This window comes from Schistocerca serialis, chromosome 9, assembly GCF_023864345.2.
Source record: "Schistocerca serialis cubense isolate TAMUIC-IGC-003099 chromosome 9, iqSchSeri2.2, whole genome shotgun sequence".
In the NCBI taxonomy this organism is placed as follows: domain Eukaryota; kingdom Metazoa; phylum Arthropoda; class Insecta; order Orthoptera; family Acrididae; genus Schistocerca; species Schistocerca serialis.
Genome location: NC_064646.1, coordinates 445174377 through 445190823, shown reverse-complemented (window position 1 = coordinate 445190823; position 16447 = coordinate 445174377). Strand labels below are relative to the sequence as shown.

The following is a 16447-nucleotide window of genomic DNA, read 5'->3' as shown; positions in this document are numbered from 1 at the left end:
CTCGACACAGTCTGCAAAAGAAATAATTTTAGCAGAGCGTGGTTTCGATCCACGGACCTCTGGGTTATGGGCCCAGCACGCTTCCACTGCGCCACTCTGCTGGCTGGGGTTGCGCTGGCTCTTCGCCACGTGACGTGGGACACTTGGAAAGCGTTGTCTGCGTCGCTTTCACACGCCTGTACTTAATTGCGTATCATCTCCCACAGCTCTCAGCTTGACTTGTCTCGACTTTGCTCGACTGACGCTACGCTGACGCTTGCAGGCTGCGATATTTACCACGATTGACTCGACATGCAGCTGCGAGATGCACAGGAGTAACAAAGCACTCCACGATGCGTCGACATACGAAATCCACTGCCCAGCTACGCGTCGGCAACCAACAAAATGCCGACCCTGCCAGGATTCGAACCTGGAATCTTCTGATCCGTAGTCAGACGCGTTATCCGTTGCGCCACAGGGCCAGTGGCAGCATTTCTTTCTACGAGGCAAGTGCAATTGGCGAAGAAACGTGTTCTCCATGGCTGAGCAAGCTCCCAAGGAAGGTACCTCTCGTCCAGCTGCGTGGCCGCAGTGCGCCTGCAGAGCTTAGAGCTTGCCACGCATCTGCTCTCGCTGTTCGACAGGTAGCAGAAGGCAAGGCGCGCGTTTTCCCGCGTTTTCTCGACGACCAGAGCCGGTTGATGTGCATGTAAGCGTAGCATATGAAACAAGAATAGCACGAAGCATTGGTAGTCAGGTGCCAAAGTCGCAGTATGGCATCAGGTGGCGATCGTATGTTTCTGTGGCCACCACTGGTTTGCAGCAAAGTGAATACCGCTAACTGAGAACACTGTGTCGTAGCCCCAGTGGCGCAATTGGTTAGCGCACGGTACTTATAAGGCAGTAGCCGTGAGCAATGCCGGGGTTGTGAGTTCGAGCCTCACCTGGGGCATACTTTTATTTCTTAGCAGCTGTCTCTGACAGCAACAGGAGGCTAGGTTTGAGATGGATCAGCTATTTGAGTAACATAATTGTGCATTCGAGACGCTAGCTGCGTCTTCCTCGGTAGTATAGTGGTTAGTATCCCCGCCTGTCACGCGGGAGACCGGGGTTCGATTCCCCGCCGGGGAGGCACATCCGATTTTTAATTGCTGCTTTTTCACTCTCCGAACTTAGTGTAGGACGTTTGCGGCTACTTGCACCATATCTCTCGCACACAGGCACCTGTTTACATCGCATCCTCGGTAGTATAGTGGTTAGTATCGCCGCCGGTCACGCGGGAGACCGGGGTTCGATTCCCCGCCGGGGAGATGCGATTTTTATCTCACAAACCTGTTCGAGTGTTGCGCGTATGGGGGTCGTAAGAGCATTAACTTTGCGATCAAGGAGTGTAGTTGGTGCAAAATCTTAAAAAATGCTACATCTTAGGAAGTGGTTCTCGCATTCTTCACACTTCAGAATTACTGGGTTTGCTGTTAACGCTGAATCAAGGCACCCCAGCCGACGCTGTGGGCGTAATAATCGAGCTCGACACAGTCTGCAAAAGAAATAATTTTAGCAGAGCGTGGTTTCGATCCACGGACCTCTGGGTTATGGGCCCAGCACGCTTCCACTGCGCCACTCTGCTGGCTGGGGTTGCGCTGGCTCTTCGCCACGTGACGTGGGACACTTGGAAAGCGTTGTCTGCGTCGCTTTCACACGCCTGTACTTAATTGCGTATCATCTCCCACAGCTCTCAGCTTGACTTGTCTCGACTTTGCTCGACTGACGCTACGCTGACGCTTGCAGGCTGCGATATTTACCACGATTGACTCGACATGCAGCTGCGAGATGCACAGGAGTAACAAAGCACTCCACGATGCGTCGACATACGAAATCCACTGCCCAGCTACGCGTCGGCAACCAACAAAATGCCGACCCTGCCAGGATTCGAACCTGGAATCTTCTGATCCGTAGTCAGACGCGTTATCCGTTGCGCCACAGGGCCAGTGGCAGCATTTCTTTCTACGAGGCAAGTGCAATTGGCGAAGAAACGTGTTCTCCATGGCTGAGCAAGCTCCCAAGGAAGGTACCTCTCGTCCAGCTGCGTGGCCGCAGTGCGCCTGCAGAGCTTAGAGCTTGCCACGCATCTGCTCTCGCTGTTCGACAGGTAGCAGAAGGCAAGGCGCGCGTTTTCCCGCGTTTTCTCGACGACCAGAGCCGGTTGATGTGCATGTAAGCGTAGCATATGAAACAAGAATAGCACGAAGCATTGGTAGTCAGGTGCCAAAGTCGCAGTATGGCATCAGGTGGCGATCGTATGTTTCTGTGGCCACCACTGGTTTGCAGCAAAGTGAATACCGCTAACTGAGAACACTGTGTCGTAGCCCCAGTGGCGCAATTGGTTAGCGCACGGTACTTATAAGGCAGTAGCCGTGAGCAATGCCGGGGTTGTGAGTTCGAGCCTCACCTGGGGCATACTTTTATTTCTTAGCAGCTGTCTCTGACAGCAACAGGAGGCTAGGTTTGAGATGTATCAGCTATTTGAGTAACATAATTGTGCATTCGAGACGCTAGCTGCGTCTTCCTCGGTAGTATAGTGGTTAGTATCCCCGCCTGTCACGCGGGAGACCGGGGTTCGATTCCCCGCCGGGGAGGCACATCCGATTTTTAATTGCTGCTTTTTCACTCTCCGAACTTAGTGTAGGACGTTTGCGGCTACTTGCACCATATCTCTCGCACACAGGCACCTGTTTACATCGCATCCTCGGTAGTATAGTGGTTAGTATCGCCGCCGGTCACGCGGGAGACCGGGGTTCGATTCCCCGCCGGGGAGATGCGATTTTTATCTCACAAACCTGTTCGAGTGTTGCGCGTATGGGGGTCGTAAGAGCATTAACTTTGCGATCAAGGAGTGTAGTTGGTGCAAAATCTTAAAAAATGCTACATCTTAGGAAGTGGTTCTCGCATTCTTCACACTTCAGAATTACTGGGTTTGCTGTTAACGCTGAATCAAGGCACCCCAGCCGACGCTGTGGGCGTAATAATCGAGCTCGACACAGTCTGCAAAAGAAATAATTTTAGCAGAGCGTGGTTTCGATCCACGGACCTCTGGGTTATGGGCCCAGCACGCTTCCACTGCGCCACTCTGCTGGCTGGGGTTGCGCTGGCTCTTCGCCACGTGACGTGGGACACTTGGAAAGCGTTGTCTGCGTCGCTTTCACACGCCTGTACTTAATTGCGTATCATCTCCCACAGCTCTCAGCTTGACTTGTCTCGACTTTGCTCGACTGACGCTACGCTGACGCTTGCAGGCTGCGATATTTACCACGATTGACTCGACATGCAGCTGCGAGATGCACAGGAGTAACAAAGCACTCCACGATGCGTCGACATACGAAATCCACTGCCCAGCTACGCGTCGGCAACCAACAAAATGCCGACCCTGCCAGGATTCGAACCTGGAATCTTCTGATCCGTAGTCAGACGCGTTATCCGTTGCGCCACAGGGCCAGTGGCAGCATTTCTTTCTACGAGGCAAGTGCAATTGGCGAAGAAACGTGTTCTCCATGGCTGAGCAAGCTCCCAAGGAAGGTACCTCTCGTCCAGCTGCGTGGCCGCAGTGCGCCTGCAGAGCTTAGAGCTTGCCACGCATCTGCTCTCGCTGTTCGACAGGTAGCAGAAGGCAAGGCGCGCGTTTTCCCGCGTTTTCTCGACGACCAGAGCCGGTTGATGTGCATGTAAGCGTAGCATATGAAACAAGAATAGCACGAAGCATTGGTAGTCAGGTGCCAAAGTCGCAGTATGGCATCAGGTGGCGATCGTATGTTTCTGTGGCCACCACTGGTTTGCAGCAAAGTGAATACCGCTAACTGAGAACACTGTGTCGTAGCCCCAGTGGCGCAATTGGTTAGCGCACGGTACTTATAAGGCAGTAGCCGTGAGCAATGCCGGGGTTGTGAGTTCGAGCCTCACCTGGGGCATACTTTTATTTCTTAGCAGCTGTCTCTGACAGCAACAGGAGGCTAGGTTTGAGATGTATCAGCTATTTGAGTAACATAATTGTGCATTCGAGACGCTAGCTGCGTCTTCCTCGGTAGTATAGTGGTTAGTATCCCCGCCTGTCACGCGGGAGACCGGGGTTCGATTCCCCGCCGGGGAGGCACATCCGATTTTTAATTGCTGCTTTTTCACTCTCCGAACTTAGTGTAGGACGTTTGCGGCTACTTGCACCATATCTCTCGCACACAGGCACCTGTTTACATCGCATCCTCGGTAGTATAGTGGTTAGTATCGCCGCCGGTCACGCGGGAGACCGGGGTTCGATTCCCCGCCGGGGAGATGCGATTTTTATCTCACAAACCTGTTCGAGTGTTGCGCGTATGGGGGTCGTAAGAGCATTAACTTTGCGATCAAGGAGTGTAGTTGGTGCAAAATCTTAAAAAATGCTACATCTTAGGAAGTGGTTCTCGCATTCTTCACACTTCAGAATTACTGGGTTTGCTGTTAACGCTGAATCAAGGCACCCCAGCCGACGCTGTGGGCGTAATAATCGAGCTCGACACAGTCTGCAAAAGAAATAATTTTAGCAGAGCGTGGTTTCGATCCACGGACCTCTGGGTTATGGGCCCAGCACGCTTCCACTGCGCCACTCTGCTGGCTGGGGTTGCGCTGGCTCTTCGCCACGTGACGTGGGACACTTGGAAAGCGTTGTCTGCGTCGCTTTCACACGCCTGTACTTAATTGCGTATCATCTCACACAGCTCTCAGCTTGACTTGTCTCGACTTTGCTCGACTGACGCTACGCTGACGCTTGCAGGCTGCGATATTTACCACGATTGACTCGACATGCAGCTGCGAGATGCACAGGAGTAACAAAGCACTCCACGATGCGTCGACATACGAAATCCACTGCCCAGCTACGCGTCGGCAACCAACAAAATGCCGACCCTGCCAGGATTCGAACCTGGAATCTTCTGATCCGTAGTCAGACGCGTTATCCGTTGCGCCACAGGGCCAGTGGCAGCATTTCTTTCTACGAGGCAAGTGCAATTGGCGAAGAAACGTGTTCTCCATGGCTGAGCAAGCTCCCAAGGAAGGTACCTCTCGTCCAGCTGCGTGGCCGCAGTGCGCCTGCAGAGCTTAGAGCTTGCCACGCATCTGCTCTCGCTGTTCGACAGGTAGCAGAAGGCAAGGCGCGCGTTTTCCCGCGTTTTCTCGACGACCAGAGCCGGTTGATGTGCATGTAAGCGTAGCATATGAAACAAGAATAGCACGAAGCATTGGTAGTCAGGTGCCAAAGTCGCAGTATGGCATCAGGTGGCGATCGTATGTTTCTGTGGCCACCACTGGTTTGCAGCAAAGTGAATACCGCTAACTGAGAACACTGTGTCGTAGCCCCAGTGGCGCAATTGGTTAGCGCACGGTACTTATAAGGCAGTAGCCGTGAGCAATGCCGGGGTTGTGAGTTCGAGCCTCACCTGGGGCATACTTTTATTTCTTAGCAGCTGTCTCTGACAGCAACAGGAGGCTAGGTTTGAGATGTATCAGCTATTTGAGTAACATAATTGTGCATTCGAGACGCTAGCTGCGTCTTCCTCGGTAGTATAGTGGTTAGTATCCCCGCCTGTCACGCGGGAGACCGGGGTTCGATTCCCCGCCGGGGAGGCACATCCGATTTTTAATTGCTGCTTTTTCACTCTCCGAACTTAGTGTAGGACGTTTGCGGCTACTTGCACCATATCTCTCGCACACAGGCACCTGTTTACATCGCATCCTCGGTAGTATAGTGGTTAGTATCGCCGCCGGTCACGCGGGAGACCGGGGTTCGATTCCCCGCCGGGGAGATGCGATTTTTATCTCACAAACCTGTTCGAGTGTTGCGCGTATGGGGGTCGTAAGAGCATTAACTTTGCGATCAAGGAGTGTAGTTGGTGCAAAATCTTAAAAAATGCTACATCTTAGGAAGTGGTTCTCGCATTCTTCACACTTCAGAATTACTGGGTTTGCTGTTAACGCTGAATCAAGGCACCCCAGCCGACGCTGTGGGCGTAATAATCGAGCTCGACACAGTCTGCAAAAGAAATAATTTTAGCAGAGCGTGGTTTCGATCCACGGACCTCTGGGTTATGGGCCCAGCACGCTTCCACTGCGCCACTCTGCTGGCTGGGGTTGCGCTGGCTCTTCGCCACGTGACGTGGGACACTTGGAAAGCGTTGTCTGCGTCGCTTTCACACGCCTGTACTTAATTGCGTATCATCTCCCACAGCTCTCAGCTTGACTTGTCTCGACTTTGCTCGACTGACGCTACGCTGACGCTTGCAGGCTGCGATATTTACCACGATTGACTCGACATGCAGCTGCGAGATGCACAGGAGTAACAAAGCACTCCACGATGCGTCGACATACGAAATCCACTGCCCAGCTACGCGTCGGCAACCAACAAAATGCCGACCCTGCCAGGATTCGAACCTGGAATCTTCTGATCCGTAGTCAGACGCGTTATCCGTTGCGCCACAGGGCCAGTGGCAGCATTTCTTTCTACGAGGCAAGTGCAATTGGCGAAGAAACGTGTTCTCCATGGCTGAGCAAGCTCCCAAGGAAGGTACCTCTCGTCCAGCTGCGTGGCCGCAGTGCGCCTGCAGAGCTTAGAGCTTGCCACGCATCTGCTCTCGCTGTTCGACAGGTAGCAGAAGGCAAGGCGCGCGTTTTCCCGCGTTTTCTCGACGACCAGAGCCGGTTGATGTGCATGTAAGCGTAGCATATGAAACAAGAATAGCACGAAGCATTGGTAGTCAGGTGCCAAAGTCGCAGTATGGCATCAGGTGGCGATCGTATGTTTCTGTGGCCACCACTGGTTTGCAGCAAAGTGAATACCGCTAACTGAGAACACTGTGTCGTAGCCCCAGTGGCGCAATTGGTTAGCGCACGGTACTTATAAGGCAGTAGCCGTGAGCAATGCCGGGGTTGTGAGTTCGAGCCTCACCTGGGGCATACTTTTATTTCTTAGCAGCTGTCTCTGACAGCAACAGGAGGCTAGGTTTGAGATGTATCAGCTATTTGAGTAACATAATTGTGCATTCGAGACGCTAGCTGCGTCTTCCTCGGTAGTATAGTGGTTAGTATCCCCGCCTGTCACGCGGGAGACCGGGGTTCGATTCCCCGCCGGGGAGGCACATCCGATTTTTAATTGCTGCTTTTTCACTCTCCGAACTTAGTGTAGGACGTTTGCGGCTACTTGCACCATATCTCTCGCACACAGGCACCTGTTTACATCGCATCCTCGGTAGTATAGTGGTTAGTATCGCCGCCGGTCACGCGGGAGACCGGGGTTCGATTCCCCGCCGGGGAGATGCGATTTTTATCTCACAAACCTGTTCGAGTGTTGCGCGTATGGGGGTCGTAAGAGCATTAACTTTGCGATCAAGGAGTGTAGTTGGTGCAAAATCTTAAAAAATGCTACATCTTAGGAAGTGGTTCTCGCATTCTTCACACTTCAGAATTACTGGGTTTGCTGTTAACGCTGAATCAAGGCACCCCAGCCGACGCTGTGGGCGTAATAATCGAGCTCGACACAGTCTGCAAAAGAAATAATTTTAGCAGAGCGTGGTTTCGATCCACGGACCTCTGGGTTATGGGCCCAGCACGCTTCCACTGCGCCACTCTGCTGGCTGGGGTTGCGCTGGCTCTTCGCCACGTGACGTGGGACACTTGGAAAGCGTTGTCTGCGTCGCTTTCACACGCCTGTACTTAATTGCGTATCATCTCACACAGCTCTCAGCTTGACTTGTCTCGACTTTGCTCGACTGACGCTACGCTGACGCTTGCAGGCTGCGATATTTACCACGATTGACTCGACATGCAGCTGCGAGATGCACAGGAGTAACAAAGCACTCCACGATGCGTCGACATACGAAATCCACTGCCCAGCTACGCGTCGGCAACCAACAAAATGCCGACCCTGCCAGGATTCGAACCTGGAATCTTCTGATCCGTAGTCAGACGCGTTATCCGTTGCGCCACAGGGCCAGTGGCAGCATTTCTTTCTACGAGGCAAGTGCAATTGGCGAAGAAACGTGTTCTCCATGGCTGAGCAAGCTCCCAAGGAAGGTACCTCTCGTCCAGCTGCGTGGCCGCAGTGCGCCTGCAGAGCTTAGAGCTTGCCACGCATCTGCTCTCGCTGTTCGACAGGTAGCAGAAGGCAAGGCGCGCGTTTTCCCGCGTTTTCTCGACGACCAGAGCCGGTTGATGTGCATGTAAGCGTAGCATATGAAACAAGAATAGCACGAAGCATTGGTAGTCAGGTGCCAAAGTCGCAGTATGGCATCAGGTGGCGATCGTATGTTTCTGTGGCCACCACTGGTTTGCAGCAAAGTGAATACCGCTAACTGAGAACACTGTGTCGTAGCCCCAGTGGCGCAATTGGTTAGCGCACGGTACTTATAAGGCAGTAGCCGTGAGCAATGCTGGGGTTGTGAGTTCGAGCCTCACCTGGGGCATACTTTTATTTCTTAGCAGCTGTCTCTGACAGCAACAGGAGGCTAGGTTTGAGATGTATCAGCTATTTGAGTAACATAATTGTGCATTCGAGACGCTAGCTGCGTCTTCCTCGGTAGTATAGTGGTTAGTATCCCCGCCTGTCACGCGGGAGACCGGGGTTCGATTCCCCGCCGGGGAGGCACATCCGATTTTTAATTGCTGCTTTTTCACTCTCCGAACTTAGTGTAGGACGTTTGCGGCTACTTGCACCATATCTCTCGCACACAGGCACCTGTTTACATCGCATCCTCGGTAGTATAGTGGTTAGTATCGCCGCCGGTCACGCGGGAGACCGGGGTTCGATTCCCCGCCGGGGAGATGCGATTTTTATCTCACAAACCTGTTCGAGTGTTGCGCGTATGGGGGTCGTAAGAGCATTAACTTTGCGATCAAGGAGTGTAGTTGGTGCAAAATCTTAAAAAATGCTACATCTTAGGAAGTGGTTCTCGCATTCTTCACACTTCAGAATTACTGGGTTTGCTGTTAACGCTGAATCAAGGCACCCCAGCCGACGCTGTGGGCGTAATAATCGAGCTCGACACAGTCTGCAAAAGAAATAATTTTAGCAGAGCGTGGTTTCGATCCACGGACCTCTGGGTTATGGGCCCAGCACGCTTCCACTGCGCCACTCTGCTGGCTGGGGTTGCGCTGGCTCTTCGCCACGTGACGTGGGACACTTGGAAAGCGTTGTCTGCGTCGCTTTCACACGCCTGTACTTAATTGCGTATCATCTCCCACAGCTCTCAGCTTGACTTGTCTCGACTTTGCTCGACTGACGCTACGCTGACGCTTGCAGGCTGCGATATTTACCACGATTGACTCGACATGCAGCTGCGAGATGCACAGGAGTAACAAAGCACTCCACGATGCGTCGACATACGAAATCCACTGCCCAGCTACGCGTCGGCAACCAACAAAATGCCGACCCTGCCAGGATTCGAACCTGGAATCTTCTGATCCGTAGTCAGACGCGTTATCCGTTGCGCCACAGGGCCAGTGGCAGCATTTCTTTCTACGAGGCAAGTGCAATTGGCGAAGAAACGTGTTCTCCATGGCTGAGCAAGCTCCCAAGGAAGGTACCTCTCGTCCAGCTGCGTGGCCGCAGTGCGCCTGCAGAGCTTAGAGCTTGCCACGCATCTGCTCTCGCTGTTCGACAGGTAGCAGAAGGCAAGGCGCGCGTTTTCCCGCGTTTTCTCGACGACCAGAGCCGGTTGATGTGCATGTAAGCGTAGCATATGAAACAAGAATAGCACGAAGCATTGGTAGTCAGGTGCCAAAGTCGCAGTATGGCATCAGGTGGCGATCGTATGTTTCTGTGGCCACCACTGGTTTGCAGCAAAGTGAATACCGCTAACTGAGAACACTGTGTCGTAGCCCCAGTGGCGCAATTGGTTAGCGCACGGTACTTATAAGGCAGTAGCCGTGAGCAATGCCGGGGTTGTGAGTTCGAGCCTCACCTGGGGCATACTTTTATTTCTTAGCAGCTGTCTCTGACAGCAACAGGAGGCTAGGTTTGAGATGGATCAGCTATTTGAGTAACATAATTGTGCATTCGAGACGCTAGCTGCGTCTTCCTCGGTAGTATAGCGGTTAGTATCCCCGCCTGTCACGCGGGAGACCGGGGTTCGATTCCCCGCCGGGGAGGCACATCCGATTTTTAATTGCTGCTTTTTCACTCTCCGAACTTACTGTAGGACGTTTGCGGCTACTTGCACCATATCTCTCGCACACAGGCACCTGTTTACATCGCATCCTCGGTAGTATAGTGGTTAGTATCGCCGCCGGTCACGCGGGAGACCGGGGTTCGATTCCCCGCCGGGGAGATGCGATTTTTATCTCACAAACCTGTTCGAGTGTTGCGCGTATGGGGGTCGTAAGAGCATTAACTTTGCGATCAAGGAGTGTAGTTGGTGCAAAATCTTAAAAAATGCTACATCTTAGGAAGTGGTTCTCGCATTCTTCACACTTCAGAATTACTGGGTTTGCTGTTAACGCTGAATCAAGGCACCCCAGCCGACGCTGTGGGCGTAATAATCGAGCTCGACACAGTCTGCAAAAGAAATAATTTTAGCAGAGCGTGGTTTCGATCCACGGACCTCTGGGTTATGGGCCCAGCACGCTTCCACTGCGCCACTCTGCTGGCTGGGGTTGCGCTGGCTCTTCGCCACGTGACGTGGGACACTTGGAAAGCGTTGTCTGCGTCGCTTTCACACGCCTGTACTTAATTGCGTATCATCTCCCACAGCTCTCAGCTTGACTTGTCTCGACTTTGCTCGACTGACGCTACGCTGACGCTTGCAGGCTGCGATATTTACCACGATTGACTCGACATGCAGCTGCGAGATGCACAGGAGTAACAAAGCACTCCACGATGCGTCGACATACGAAATCCACTGCCCAGCTACGCGTCGGCAACCAACAAAATGCCGACCCTGCCAGGATTCGAACCTGGAATCTTCTGATCCGTAGTCAGACGCGTTATCCGTTGCGCCACAGGGCCAGTGGCAGCATTTCTTTCTACGAGGCAAGTGCAATTGGCGAAGAAACGTGTTCTCCATGGCTGAGCAAGCTCCCAAGGAAGGTACCTCTCGTCCAGCTGCGTGGCCGCAGTGCGCCTGCAGAGCTTAGAGCTTGCCACGCATCTGCTCTCGCTGTTCGACAGGTAGCAGAAGGCAAGGCGCGCGTTTTCCCGCGTTTTCTCGACGACCAGAGCCGGTTGATGTGCATGTAAGCGTAGCATATGAAACAAGAATAGCACGAAGCATTGGTAGTCAGGTGCCAAAGTCGCAGTATGGCATCAGGTGGCGATCGTATGTTTCTGTGGCCACCACTGGTTTGCAGCAAAGTGAATACCGCTAACTGAGAACACTGTGTCGTAGCCCCAGTGGCGCAATTGGTTAGCGCACGGTACTTATAAGGCAGTAGCCGTGAGCAATGCCGGGGTTGTGAGTTCGAGCCTCACCTGGGGCATACTTTTATTTCTTAGCAGCTGTCTCTGACAGCAACAGGAGGCTAGGTTTGAGATGTATCAGCTATTTGAGTAACATAATTGTGCATTCGAGACGCTAGCTGCGTCTTCCTCGGTAGTATAGTGGTTAGTATCCCCGCCTGTCACGCGGGAGACCGGGGTTCGATTCCCCGCCGGGGAGGCACATCCGATTTTTAATTGCTGCTTTTTCACTCTCCGAACTTAGTGTAGGACGTTTGCGGCTACTTGCACCATATCTCTCGCACACAGGCACCTGTTTACATCGCATCCTCGGTAGTATAGTGGTTAGTATCGCCGCCGGTCACGCGGGAGACCGGGGTTCGATTCCCCGCCGGGGAGATGCGATTTTTATCTCACAAACCTGTTCGAGTGTTGCGCGTATGGGGGTCGTAAGAGCATTAACTTTGCGATCAAGGAGTGTAGTTGGTGCAAAATCTTAAAAAATGCTACATCTTAGGAAGTGGTTCTCGCATTCTTCACACTTCAGAATTACTGGGTTTGCTGTTAACGCTGAATCAAGGCACCCCAGCCGACGCTGTGGGCGTAATAATCGAGCTCGACACAGTCTGCAAAAGAAATAATTTTAGCAGAGCGTGGTTTCGATCCACGGACCTCTGGGTTATGGGCCCAGCACGCTTCCACTGCGCCACTCTGCTGGCTGGGGTTGCGCTGGCTCTTCGCCACGTGACGTGGGACACTTGGAAAGCGTTGTCTGCGTCGCTTTCACACGCCTGTACTTAATTGCGTATCATCTCCCACAGCTCTCAGCTTGACTTGTCTCGACTTTGCTCGACTGACGCTACGCTGACGCTTGCAGGCTGCGATATTTACCACGATTGACTCGACATGCAGCTGCGAGATGCACAGGAGTAACAAAGCACTCCACGATGCGTCGACATACGAAATCCACTGCCCAGCTACGCGTCGGCAACCAACAAAATGCCGACCCTGCCAGGATTCGAACCTGGAATCTTCTGATCCGTAGTCAGACGCGTTATCCGTTGCGCCACAGGGCCAGTGGCAGCATTTCTTTCTACGAGGCAAGTGCAATTGGCGAAGAAACGTGTTCTCCATGGCTGAGCAAGCTCCCAAGGAAGGTACCTCTCGTCCAGCTGCGTGGCCGCAGTGCGCCTGCAGAGCTTAGAGCTTGCCACGCATCTGCTCTCGCTGTTCGACAGGTAGCAGAAGGCAAGGCGCGCGTTTTCCCGCGTTTTCTCGACGACCAGAGCCGGTTGATGTGCATGTAAGCGTAGCATATGAAACAAGAATAGCACGAAGCATTGGTAGTCAGGTGCCAAAGTCGCAGTATGGCATCAGGTGGCGATCGTATGTTTCTGTGGCCACCACTGGTTTGCAGCAAAGTGAATACCGCTAACTGAGAACACTGTGTCGTAGCCCCAGTGGCGCAATTGGTTAGCGCACGGTACTTATAAGGCAGTAGCCGTGAGCAATGCCGGGGTTGTGAGTTCGAGCCTCACCTGGGGCATACTTTTATTTCTTAGCAGCTGTCTCTGACAGCAACAGGAGGCTAGGTTTGAGATGGATCAGCTATTTGAGTAACATAATTGTGCATTCGAGACGCTAGCTGCGTCTTCCTCGGTAGTATAGCGGTTAGTATCCCCGCCTGTCACGCGGGAGACCGGGGTTCGATTCCCCGCCGGGGAGGCACATCCGATTTTTAATTGCTGCTTTTTCACTCTCCGAACTTACTGTAGGACGTTTGCGGCTACTTGCACCATATCTCTCGCACACAGGCACCTGTTTACATCGCATCCTCGGTAGTATAGTGGTTAGTATCGCCGCCGGTCACGCGGGAGACCGGGGTTCGATTCCCCGCCGGGGAGATGCGATTTTTATCTCACAAACCTGTTCGAGTGTTGCGCGTATGGGGGTCGTAAGAGCATTAACTTTGCGATCAAGGAGTGTAGTTGGTGCAAAATCTTAAAAAATGCTACATCTTAGGAAGTGGTTCTCGCATTCTTCACACTTCAGAATTACTGGGTTTGCTGTTAACGCTGAATCAAGGCACCCCAGCCGACGCTGTGGGCGTAATAATCGAGCTCGACACAGTCTGCAAAAGAAATAATTTTAGCAGAGCGTGGTTTCGATCCACGGACCTCTGGGTTATGGGCCCAGCACGCTTCCACTGCGCCACTCTGCTGGCTGGGGTTGCGCTGGCTCTTCGCCACGTGACGTGGGACACTTGGAAAGCGTTGTCTGCGTCGCTTTCACACGCCTGTACTTAATTGCGTATCATCTCCCACAGCTCTCAGCTTGACTTGTCTCGACTTTGCTCGACTGACGCTACGCTGACGCTTGCAGGCTGCGATATTTACCACGATTGACTCGACATGCAGCTGCGAGATGCACAGGAGTAACAAAGCACTCCACGATGCGTCGACATACGAAATCCACTGCCCAGCTACGCGTCGGCAACCAACAAAATGCCGACCCTGCCAGGATTCGAACCTGGAATCTTCTGATCCGTAGTCAGACGCGTTATCCGTTGCGCCACAGGGCCAGTGGCAGCATTTCTTTCTACGAGGCAAGTGCAATTGGCGAAGAAACGTGTTCTCCATGGCTGAGCAAGCTCCCAAGGAAGGTACCTCTCGTCCAGCTGCGTGGCCGCAGTGCGCCTGCAGAGCTTAGAGCTTGCCACGCATCTGCTCTCGCTGTTCGACAGGTAGCAGAAGGCAAGGCGCGCGTTTTCCCGCGTTTTCTCGACGACCAGAGCCGGTTGATGTGCATGTAAGCGTAGCATATGAAACAAGAATAGCACGAAGCATTGGTAGTCAGGTGCCAAAGTCGCAGTATGGCATCAGGTGGCGATCGTATGTTTCTGTGGCCACCACTGGTTTGCAGCAAAGTGAATACCGCTAACTGAGAACACTGTGTCGTAGCCCCAGTGGCGCAATTGGTTAGCGCACGGTACTTATAAGGCAGTAGCCGTGAGCAATGCCGGGGTTGTGAGTTCGAGCCTCACCTGGGGCATACTTTTATTTCTTAGCAGCTGTCTCTGACAGCAACAGGAGGCTAGGTTTGAGATGGATCAGCTATTTGAGTAACATAATTGTGCATTCGAGACGCTAGCTGCGTCTTCCTCGGTAGTATAGCGGTTAGTATCCCCGCCTGTCACGCGGGAGACCGGGGTTCGATTCCCCGCCGGGGAGGCACATCCGATTTTTAATTGCTGCTTTTTCACTCTCCGAACTTACTGTAGGACGTTTGCGGCTACTTGCACCATATCTCTCGCACACAGGCACCTGTTTACATCGCATCCTCGGTAGTATAGTGGTTAGTATCGCCGCCGGTCACGCGGGAGACCGGGGTTCGATTCCCCGCCGGGGAGATGCGATTTTTATCTCACAAACCTGTTCGAGTGTTGCGCGTATGGGGGTCGTAAGAGCATTAACTTTGCGATCAAGGAGTGTAGTTGGTGCAAAATCTTAAAAAATGCTACATCTTAGGAAGTGGTTCTCGCATTCTTCACACTTCAGAATTACTGGGTTTGCTGTTAACGCTGAATCAAGGCACCCCAGCCGACGCTGTGGGCGTAATAATCGAGCTCGACACAGTCTGCAAAAGAAATAATTTTAGCAGAGCGTGGTTTCGATCCACGGACCTCTGGGTTATGGGCCCAGCACGCTTCCACTGCGCCACTCTGCTGGCTGGGGTTGCGCTGGCTCTTCGCCACGTGACGTGGGACACTTGGAAAGCGTTGTCTGCGTCGCTTTCACACGCCTGTACTTAATTGCGTATCATCTCCCACAGCTCTCAGCTTGACTTGTCTCGACTTTGCTCGACTGACGCTACGCTGACGCTTGCAGGCTGCGATATTTACCACGATTGACTCGACATGCAGCTGCGAGATGCACAGGAGTAACAAAGCACTCCACGATGCGTCGACATACGAAATCCACTGCCCAGCTACGCGTCGGCAACCAACAAAATGCCGACCCTGCCAGGATTCGAACCTGGAATCTTCTGATCCGTAGTCAGACGCGTTATCCGTTGCGCCACAGGGCCAGTGGCAGCATTTCTTTCTACGAGGCAAGTGCAATTGGCGAAGAAACGTGTTCTCCATGGCTGAGCAAGCTCCCAAGGAAGGTACCTCTCGTCCAGCTGCGTGGCCGCAGTGCGCCTGCAGAGCTTAGAGCTTGCCACGCATCTGCTCTCGCTGTTCGACAGGTAGCAGAAGGCAAGGCGCGCGTTTTCCCGCGTTTTCTCGACGACCAGAGCCGGTTGATGTGCATGTAAGCGTAGCATATGAAACAAGAATAGCACGAAGCATTGGTAGTCAGGTGCCAAAGTCGCAGTATGGCATCAGGTGGCGATCGTATGTTTCTGTGGCCACCACTGGTTTGCAGCAAAGTGAATACCGCTAACTGAGAACACTGTGTCGTAGCCCCAGTGGCGCAATTGGTTAGCGCACGGTACTTATAAGGCAGTAGCCGTGAGCAATGCCGGGGTTGTGAGTTCGAGCCTCACCTGGGGCATACTTTTATTTCTTAGCAGCTGTCTCTGACAGCAACAGGAGGCTAGGTTTGAGATGTATCAGCTATTTGAGTAACATAATTGTGCATTCGAGACGCTAGCTGCGTCTTCCTCGGTAGTATAGTGGTTAGTATCCCCGCCTGTCACGCGGGAGACCGGGGTTCGATTCCCCGCCGGGGAGGCACATCCGATTTTTAATTGCTGCTTTTTCACTCTCCGAACTTAGTGTAGGACGTTTGCGGCTACTTGCACCATATCTCTCGCACACAGGCACCTGTTTACATCGCATCCTCGGTAGTATAGTGGTTAGTATCGCCGCCGGTCACGCGGGAGACCGGGGTTCGATTCCCCGCCGGGGAGATGCGATTTTTATCTCACAAACCTGTTCGAGTGTTGCGCGTATGGGGGTCGTAAGAGCATTAACTTTGCGATCAAGGAGTGTAGTTGGTGCAAAATCTTAAAAAATGC

At 52.9% G+C, this 16447-nt stretch overlaps 44 non-coding genes across 44 annotated transcripts; 22 read left to right on the top strand and 22 right to left on the bottom strand.

The window, feature by feature from the left end:
* Window positions 1–29: 29 nt before the first annotated feature.
* On the bottom strand, window positions 30–101 carry Trnam-cau (transfer RNA methionine (anticodon CAU)). The gene has a single exon. It is a non-coding gene; the product is annotated as a tRNA-Met (tRNA).
* A 287-nt stretch (window positions 102–388) lies between these two features.
* On the bottom strand, window positions 389–461 carry Trnar-acg (transfer RNA arginine (anticodon ACG)). Its single transcript has one exon. It is a non-coding gene; the product is annotated as a tRNA-Arg (tRNA).
* Window positions 462–839: 378 nt separating this feature from the next.
* Window positions 840–931, top strand: Trnai-uau (transfer RNA isoleucine (anticodon UAU)). Its single transcript is given in 2 exon segments — window positions 840–877; window positions 896–931. It is a non-coding gene; the product is annotated as a tRNA-Ile (tRNA).
* Window positions 932–1038: 107 nt separating this feature from the next.
* On the top strand, window positions 1039–1110 carry Trnad-guc (transfer RNA aspartic acid (anticodon GUC)). Its single transcript has one exon. It is a non-coding gene; the product is annotated as a tRNA-Asp (tRNA).
* A 424-nt stretch (window positions 1111–1534) lies between these two features.
* Window positions 1535–1606, bottom strand: Trnam-cau (transfer RNA methionine (anticodon CAU)). Its single transcript has one exon. It is a non-coding gene; the product is annotated as a tRNA-Met (tRNA).
* Window positions 1607–1893: 287 nt separating this feature from the next.
* Window positions 1894–1966, bottom strand: Trnar-acg (transfer RNA arginine (anticodon ACG)). The gene has a single exon. It is a non-coding gene; the product is annotated as a tRNA-Arg (tRNA).
* A 378-nt stretch (window positions 1967–2344) lies between these two features.
* Trnai-uau (transfer RNA isoleucine (anticodon UAU)) lies at window positions 2345–2436 on the top strand. The gene is given in 2 exon segments: window positions 2345–2382; window positions 2401–2436. It is a non-coding gene; the product is annotated as a tRNA-Ile (tRNA).
* Window positions 2437–2543: 107 nt separating this feature from the next.
* Trnad-guc (transfer RNA aspartic acid (anticodon GUC)) lies at window positions 2544–2615 on the top strand. Its single transcript has one exon. It is a non-coding gene; the product is annotated as a tRNA-Asp (tRNA).
* Window positions 2616–3039: 424 nt separating this feature from the next.
* On the bottom strand, window positions 3040–3111 carry Trnam-cau (transfer RNA methionine (anticodon CAU)). Its single transcript has one exon. It is a non-coding gene; the product is annotated as a tRNA-Met (tRNA).
* A 287-nt stretch (window positions 3112–3398) lies between these two features.
* On the bottom strand, window positions 3399–3471 carry Trnar-acg (transfer RNA arginine (anticodon ACG)). Its single transcript has one exon. It is a non-coding gene; the product is annotated as a tRNA-Arg (tRNA).
* A 378-nt stretch (window positions 3472–3849) lies between these two features.
* Window positions 3850–3941, top strand: Trnai-uau (transfer RNA isoleucine (anticodon UAU)). Its single transcript is given in 2 exon segments — window positions 3850–3887; window positions 3906–3941. It is a non-coding gene; the product is annotated as a tRNA-Ile (tRNA).
* Window positions 3942–4048: 107 nt separating this feature from the next.
* Trnad-guc (transfer RNA aspartic acid (anticodon GUC)) lies at window positions 4049–4120 on the top strand. Its single transcript has one exon. It is a non-coding gene; the product is annotated as a tRNA-Asp (tRNA).
* Window positions 4121–4544: 424 nt separating this feature from the next.
* On the bottom strand, window positions 4545–4616 carry Trnam-cau (transfer RNA methionine (anticodon CAU)). The gene has a single exon. It is a non-coding gene; the product is annotated as a tRNA-Met (tRNA).
* Window positions 4617–4903: 287 nt separating this feature from the next.
* Trnar-acg (transfer RNA arginine (anticodon ACG)) lies at window positions 4904–4976 on the bottom strand. The gene has a single exon. It is a non-coding gene; the product is annotated as a tRNA-Arg (tRNA).
* A 378-nt stretch (window positions 4977–5354) lies between these two features.
* On the top strand, window positions 5355–5446 carry Trnai-uau (transfer RNA isoleucine (anticodon UAU)). The gene is given in 2 exon segments: window positions 5355–5392; window positions 5411–5446. It is a non-coding gene; the product is annotated as a tRNA-Ile (tRNA).
* A 107-nt stretch (window positions 5447–5553) lies between these two features.
* Window positions 5554–5625, top strand: Trnad-guc (transfer RNA aspartic acid (anticodon GUC)). Its single transcript has one exon. It is a non-coding gene; the product is annotated as a tRNA-Asp (tRNA).
* Window positions 5626–6049: 424 nt separating this feature from the next.
* Window positions 6050–6121, bottom strand: Trnam-cau (transfer RNA methionine (anticodon CAU)). The gene has a single exon. It is a non-coding gene; the product is annotated as a tRNA-Met (tRNA).
* A 287-nt stretch (window positions 6122–6408) lies between these two features.
* Trnar-acg (transfer RNA arginine (anticodon ACG)) lies at window positions 6409–6481 on the bottom strand. The gene has a single exon. It is a non-coding gene; the product is annotated as a tRNA-Arg (tRNA).
* Window positions 6482–6859: 378 nt separating this feature from the next.
* On the top strand, window positions 6860–6951 carry Trnai-uau (transfer RNA isoleucine (anticodon UAU)). Its single transcript is given in 2 exon segments — window positions 6860–6897; window positions 6916–6951. It is a non-coding gene; the product is annotated as a tRNA-Ile (tRNA).
* A 107-nt stretch (window positions 6952–7058) lies between these two features.
* Trnad-guc (transfer RNA aspartic acid (anticodon GUC)) lies at window positions 7059–7130 on the top strand. Its single transcript has one exon. It is a non-coding gene; the product is annotated as a tRNA-Asp (tRNA).
* Window positions 7131–7554: 424 nt separating this feature from the next.
* On the bottom strand, window positions 7555–7626 carry Trnam-cau (transfer RNA methionine (anticodon CAU)). Its single transcript has one exon. It is a non-coding gene; the product is annotated as a tRNA-Met (tRNA).
* A 287-nt stretch (window positions 7627–7913) lies between these two features.
* Trnar-acg (transfer RNA arginine (anticodon ACG)) lies at window positions 7914–7986 on the bottom strand. Its single transcript has one exon. It is a non-coding gene; the product is annotated as a tRNA-Arg (tRNA).
* A 378-nt stretch (window positions 7987–8364) lies between these two features.
* Window positions 8365–8456, top strand: Trnai-uau (transfer RNA isoleucine (anticodon UAU)). The gene is given in 2 exon segments: window positions 8365–8402; window positions 8421–8456. It is a non-coding gene; the product is annotated as a tRNA-Ile (tRNA).
* Window positions 8457–8563: 107 nt separating this feature from the next.
* On the top strand, window positions 8564–8635 carry Trnad-guc (transfer RNA aspartic acid (anticodon GUC)). Its single transcript has one exon. It is a non-coding gene; the product is annotated as a tRNA-Asp (tRNA).
* Window positions 8636–9059: 424 nt separating this feature from the next.
* Trnam-cau (transfer RNA methionine (anticodon CAU)) lies at window positions 9060–9131 on the bottom strand. The gene has a single exon. It is a non-coding gene; the product is annotated as a tRNA-Met (tRNA).
* A 287-nt stretch (window positions 9132–9418) lies between these two features.
* On the bottom strand, window positions 9419–9491 carry Trnar-acg (transfer RNA arginine (anticodon ACG)). Its single transcript has one exon. It is a non-coding gene; the product is annotated as a tRNA-Arg (tRNA).
* Window positions 9492–9869: 378 nt separating this feature from the next.
* On the top strand, window positions 9870–9961 carry Trnai-uau (transfer RNA isoleucine (anticodon UAU)). Its single transcript is given in 2 exon segments — window positions 9870–9907; window positions 9926–9961. It is a non-coding gene; the product is annotated as a tRNA-Ile (tRNA).
* A 107-nt stretch (window positions 9962–10068) lies between these two features.
* Trnad-guc (transfer RNA aspartic acid (anticodon GUC)) lies at window positions 10069–10140 on the top strand. Its single transcript has one exon. It is a non-coding gene; the product is annotated as a tRNA-Asp (tRNA).
* A 424-nt stretch (window positions 10141–10564) lies between these two features.
* Trnam-cau (transfer RNA methionine (anticodon CAU)) lies at window positions 10565–10636 on the bottom strand. Its single transcript has one exon. It is a non-coding gene; the product is annotated as a tRNA-Met (tRNA).
* A 287-nt stretch (window positions 10637–10923) lies between these two features.
* Window positions 10924–10996, bottom strand: Trnar-acg (transfer RNA arginine (anticodon ACG)). Its single transcript has one exon. It is a non-coding gene; the product is annotated as a tRNA-Arg (tRNA).
* Window positions 10997–11374: 378 nt separating this feature from the next.
* On the top strand, window positions 11375–11466 carry Trnai-uau (transfer RNA isoleucine (anticodon UAU)). The gene is given in 2 exon segments: window positions 11375–11412; window positions 11431–11466. It is a non-coding gene; the product is annotated as a tRNA-Ile (tRNA).
* A 107-nt stretch (window positions 11467–11573) lies between these two features.
* Trnad-guc (transfer RNA aspartic acid (anticodon GUC)) lies at window positions 11574–11645 on the top strand. The gene has a single exon. It is a non-coding gene; the product is annotated as a tRNA-Asp (tRNA).
* A 424-nt stretch (window positions 11646–12069) lies between these two features.
* Window positions 12070–12141, bottom strand: Trnam-cau (transfer RNA methionine (anticodon CAU)). The gene has a single exon. It is a non-coding gene; the product is annotated as a tRNA-Met (tRNA).
* Window positions 12142–12428: 287 nt separating this feature from the next.
* Window positions 12429–12501, bottom strand: Trnar-acg (transfer RNA arginine (anticodon ACG)). The gene has a single exon. It is a non-coding gene; the product is annotated as a tRNA-Arg (tRNA).
* Window positions 12502–12879: 378 nt separating this feature from the next.
* Trnai-uau (transfer RNA isoleucine (anticodon UAU)) lies at window positions 12880–12971 on the top strand. The gene is given in 2 exon segments: window positions 12880–12917; window positions 12936–12971. It is a non-coding gene; the product is annotated as a tRNA-Ile (tRNA).
* A 107-nt stretch (window positions 12972–13078) lies between these two features.
* Trnad-guc (transfer RNA aspartic acid (anticodon GUC)) lies at window positions 13079–13150 on the top strand. The gene has a single exon. It is a non-coding gene; the product is annotated as a tRNA-Asp (tRNA).
* A 424-nt stretch (window positions 13151–13574) lies between these two features.
* On the bottom strand, window positions 13575–13646 carry Trnam-cau (transfer RNA methionine (anticodon CAU)). The gene has a single exon. It is a non-coding gene; the product is annotated as a tRNA-Met (tRNA).
* Window positions 13647–13933: 287 nt separating this feature from the next.
* On the bottom strand, window positions 13934–14006 carry Trnar-acg (transfer RNA arginine (anticodon ACG)). Its single transcript has one exon. It is a non-coding gene; the product is annotated as a tRNA-Arg (tRNA).
* A 378-nt stretch (window positions 14007–14384) lies between these two features.
* On the top strand, window positions 14385–14476 carry Trnai-uau (transfer RNA isoleucine (anticodon UAU)). Its single transcript is given in 2 exon segments — window positions 14385–14422; window positions 14441–14476. It is a non-coding gene; the product is annotated as a tRNA-Ile (tRNA).
* Window positions 14477–14583: 107 nt separating this feature from the next.
* Trnad-guc (transfer RNA aspartic acid (anticodon GUC)) lies at window positions 14584–14655 on the top strand. The gene has a single exon. It is a non-coding gene; the product is annotated as a tRNA-Asp (tRNA).
* A 424-nt stretch (window positions 14656–15079) lies between these two features.
* On the bottom strand, window positions 15080–15151 carry Trnam-cau (transfer RNA methionine (anticodon CAU)). The gene has a single exon. It is a non-coding gene; the product is annotated as a tRNA-Met (tRNA).
* A 287-nt stretch (window positions 15152–15438) lies between these two features.
* On the bottom strand, window positions 15439–15511 carry Trnar-acg (transfer RNA arginine (anticodon ACG)). Its single transcript has one exon. It is a non-coding gene; the product is annotated as a tRNA-Arg (tRNA).
* Window positions 15512–15889: 378 nt separating this feature from the next.
* On the top strand, window positions 15890–15981 carry Trnai-uau (transfer RNA isoleucine (anticodon UAU)). Its single transcript is given in 2 exon segments — window positions 15890–15927; window positions 15946–15981. It is a non-coding gene; the product is annotated as a tRNA-Ile (tRNA).
* A 107-nt stretch (window positions 15982–16088) lies between these two features.
* Window positions 16089–16160, top strand: Trnad-guc (transfer RNA aspartic acid (anticodon GUC)). The gene has a single exon. It is a non-coding gene; the product is annotated as a tRNA-Asp (tRNA).
* Window positions 16161–16447: the final 287 nt, after the last annotated feature.